Here is a 4,532-nt window from a genome sequence, read left to right on the forward strand (position 1 = left end):
ATGTTTATGATTTTATTTCAGAACATCACCAGAATAAGGAGCATTTTGGCCAAGAGAAAATTAAATCAGCCAGTGATGAGCACTTATGAACAAGAACAGGCATCTCTAATGGTTCTGTAGCTTATTTTATCTGTTGCTCTATTTCTCCTCTGTGTAGTGTGTTGTGAAGTGTATGATTTATTCATAGAAGATACTGTCACTGTCGAAGGACTGTAGTCTAAACCACTGAAGAGTCTTGACAAAACCCATTAAAGGAAGGGAATAATAATCAAACTATCAAGTATTTACAGACCATGTTTTATTTTTCCCCTTGAATAAATCCTACTGATCATTAAATTTGAACCATATGAAAATGCCAATGTGCAACTATTTTTAAACTACAAAAATTGGGAACTTTACATGATTCAAGGTAATTTATCAGGTTTCAGTCTGGCCAGTGCTGATGGTTCTTAGTGTTTTCATTTCGGTATGAGAAACCAGTAATAATAGAAATATTCTCTGAGCAGCAGTCACAAATTAATGTAACCATAAGACAAATGAGTTAGTTATAAAAGTAAAACTGAGGTTTATTTAAGGGATCTTAATAGGACATCAATCACAAAGACAACATGTCTTTTATACTACTGGGGGCAGTTGTCTAAACATGGCTAGTGTTAATCTCTTGTTGATTTACACAGAGTTTCAATTCCACAAAATATGTGAAACTAGTTTATTAGTTTTCTGAGGTCTCTGTGACAAAATACCATGTAATCTGTGGCTTTAAATAATAAAAATTTATTCTCTCACATTTCTGGAGTCTAGGAGTCTGAAATCCAGAAGGGTCAGATCTGTTCCTTGCTTTTTCCAGCTTCTGGTGGTTGACAGCTTCCTTGACTTGAGGCAAATCTCCTATCTCTGCCACTGTCTTCACATTGCCTTCTCTTCTGTGTCTGTTTTCTGTGTCTCTTATAAGGACACTTGTCATTGGATTTAGGAGCCACCAGGATAATATAGGATGATATCCTCACCTCAGATCCTTACCTTAATTACATCTGCAAAGATGCTTTTTACAAACAAGGTACCATTAACAGGTTACTTTAGGGGATTGGGACATGGATATATGTTTTGCGGGGGCTACTATTCATTCCACTACAGTAGTTCTGGATTTCTTTTGAAGAACTCAAATTATTCTTAAGAAAAAAAAAAGATTATGGTACAGTTTTGTTTTAGTTTGCTTCTACTTAAAATTCACCATCAAGTCATTTGAGGTCTAATGAAATTCTTTATTCACATTCACTTTCCAAGAAAAAAGTAAGAAAACTTGCAGAAGCATATTCAGACTTGGAATAAGCAAGACAATTAAAAAGATCTTTCACCTCTATGATGTGATCAGCTGGTCCATGAAGTCTTTGGTTCCCATTGGGATAAGGAGCTTGAGCCAGAATGTAAATCTTTATCAAGAAAGTCTTGCTGGAAAGAAAATGTCAGCTGAACAAAGATAGTCATCTTAGAAATATAAGTGATTTACATTCTGGTGTAAGCTCTCTACCTTGTAGCAGACTGGTAACGGTTCACAGAGAGGAACAATGTGTACCATTGTTCTAGAGGGTTTTCTAATAAGGCCACCTTGTAGGTTTCCAGTTCTATAAGAGAATGTATTCTTGTTTGAGTAACAGTGATAAAGGTCTAAATCTTGTATGTAGTGCCATTTAACTTTTGAGGTTAAATTGTAAAAAACCTCTAAGCTGTGATTTTAAAAAAAAATTTTTTTTTACTTTTTGAAAAAGTAACTACCCTAAGGTCTTGGTTCTGTTGTAAAAAGTTCATCGGTTTTATTTCTAATTTGATATTTTAAATTCAGGATTCTTTTCTCCCATCGGATTCATCAGTCCCATGTCCTTAAATCCTATCTTGTCTTTCTGCTGATTCTTAAATAATAAGTGATTAAAAATTTGACATGTGATCAGGCTTTTTACAGTCCCATTAAGATGAATGCAATAATCTAAACTATCTGGAAACATGTGGATATAACTTCCCCCTTTGCAGTTAGTAGAAGTATTTTCATTATCAGATTTCTTAGGAGAGGATTAGTATTTCACATATCAGTAAGAATTACCTCATTCATTTACTCAAGAAGCATTTCTTGACATTGTGGATACTGAGCCTCATTAGGCATGTTTTACTTTTAAGGACTAACAGACTGGTAAGGGATATGAAGAAATATACTTATGGTTATAAAAATAAAATTTGATGCTGGATAATGACAAATCCCATGAGAGAACATAGGAGGAATTCCTAATTCAAGGTGAAGGATCCAAAATTTCCTAGAGGAGATGGCTCTTCAGGTAGGTATGAAAGGGCAATTAGGAATTCATCCACTGCTGAATTCTCCTTGGCCACAATCTATCACTCTAAAGCAATGGTGATTTTGTTTGATTTAAAAAAAAAGTAACTTTGACACTTTATTCTTTTCTCCCCAGATCTGGGATGGTCTTTGGAACAGACATAGAACAGCCTGGTTACCTTCAGAAGCTAAAGATCTGGAAGGATGTAGCAGAAGGTATTTAAGGGTAAGTGGAAGGATGTCTAGGCAAGCCTTTACTTCTTTTATAATGTGTCTTGGCATATGGAGACCATTATTCCCATAATCTTTTTGAAAAAAAACTCAAGTGGTGCATTTCAGACTGACGAAAGTAGCTTATAAACCAAGGGACACCAAAACTAATTGTGATTACTGCAACTTCTTGCCTTACGTATCCCCCTCCAAGACACTGCCAAAGCTTTGTAAGGTGGTATTCTCCCTTACCACAGTAAGTAGTAAACTCTAGGCAGCTTTGTCATATTAACAGGTTGTATTGATGATATTTGGAGAGCAACCATTTGACAAGATTCAATGCCAAAGGCATTTCTGACAATCATGATTTAGAAAATTCGTAAGCAACATGGCTTGGGCCTTGATTCAGAGATAGAATAGGACTCTTTTTTTTATTTCTAAAGTCTGGATTTTTGATTCAGTGGGATGGTGGGCTTCCCTCCAGGATAAATTTTGTGAAAGTACAAAGCAAGCTGTGAAACTAGACTGAACTTTTTTTGTCGTTGATGTTGTTATTGGCATAATGATTTACTGATTAAAAGGGGATTGTTGTTCAGGCAGCTGGATTGGCAACTCAGTATGTGGTTTGCTTATAAGCCTGTGAACACTGAGAAATTTCTGCTCCTACTAGTTAAGGATTTTATCTTTTCCTAATCATTAAAGGCATGTTTACATTAGCATATGGAGTGAAATACAAAGGCTCCATTTTAAATAAATGAAACAATTTGTCACTGCATGTGACAAGACTTCCTCCCTGTGATAATGAATACTTGTATAGGAGAGGAAACTGCAAAGAACTGGGAATTGAAGTACAAAGAAGGAAGCTGGATCTCACCATACTAAAGACAGAGCTTTTGCTTTTAAGTGTAAATCTACCATTTATTATGTTCCCTGGTGAAATAAAAGTATTGTTAATTATTTATTAACTATGACCTTGAAAATCACAAAGGAGAAAAAAATGAATTAGTGTTAACAACAAAAGATTTTCTTTTGTTTAAATTATCTAAAGTAAAAGGAATCATCAAGCCTTTGTAAAAATGAACTTTGACTCCTTTTCTAATTATCAAGTAGAAATTTCCATAACTAATTATTTGCCTTACAAAGTTAAGTTTCAAATCCATATTGTACTTGAAATAAAGTTCATTAAATGACATGATTTTACTGCTGAATTACTTCTTAGACTTATGGAAAGGAAATGTTTACAATTATTTCCATACATAAATAATATAAAGTGGGAATAATCATATTCTGAAGAAATCTGGTAAAACCAAAAATAGTAGAACAATTGCCTTATTTGATATTGTGCAGTACCTTACAAACCAACACTGTGTAAGACTCTGAAATGTTCAATTATTGTTTATAAAATAACTATCAATAGGATTTGAACAAGGAAAAAATTTACTGTGAGAATTATGGATTAGGGATTAATTATGAGAATAAGACCTTACATAATTATGGAAGAGACTAGAGAAGGAAGGGTGTGAAAGGGAGATTTGGGAGATCAGGGAAAGGTCACTAATCAGCACTACTAAATAACTGACATAGGCACAAAGTCAGGAATTTCAGGGGATTCTGGGAAGCCAGTAATGTCCAGCTACCAAATGAAATGGGAACATAGAGAAGTGAAGGAAGAAGGCTAGGGCAAACTATCCAGATTGCATAACTCCTACTTTTTAAGGTCTCCAGCCAGACATCTGATGGTGGGCTTTAATTGCGGTTGATCAGCGTGGCTTGCAGTGAGAAGACTAAAACAAGATTGAACCTGCTTTTTTCTGTCTGTCACAGCATCTAATCCAATGACCTTCAAAGTGTAATGGCAGCTTCTTCACTTCTGCTTTCCAATTCTCAAGCAATTTCTTATTTTTGCCAACTCTAATCTAGAACATATAGGACATGGAATTCTGAAAAACATAGTTGTAGCTTAACTAAATTGACAGAGTACAAACTGCCACAGAGTTAA

The sequence above is a fragment of the Balaenoptera ricei genome, chromosome 2 (assembly GCF_028023285.1).
Source record: "Balaenoptera ricei isolate mBalRic1 chromosome 2, mBalRic1.hap2, whole genome shotgun sequence".
Classification (NCBI taxonomy): domain Eukaryota; kingdom Metazoa; phylum Chordata; class Mammalia; order Artiodactyla; family Balaenopteridae; genus Balaenoptera; species Balaenoptera ricei.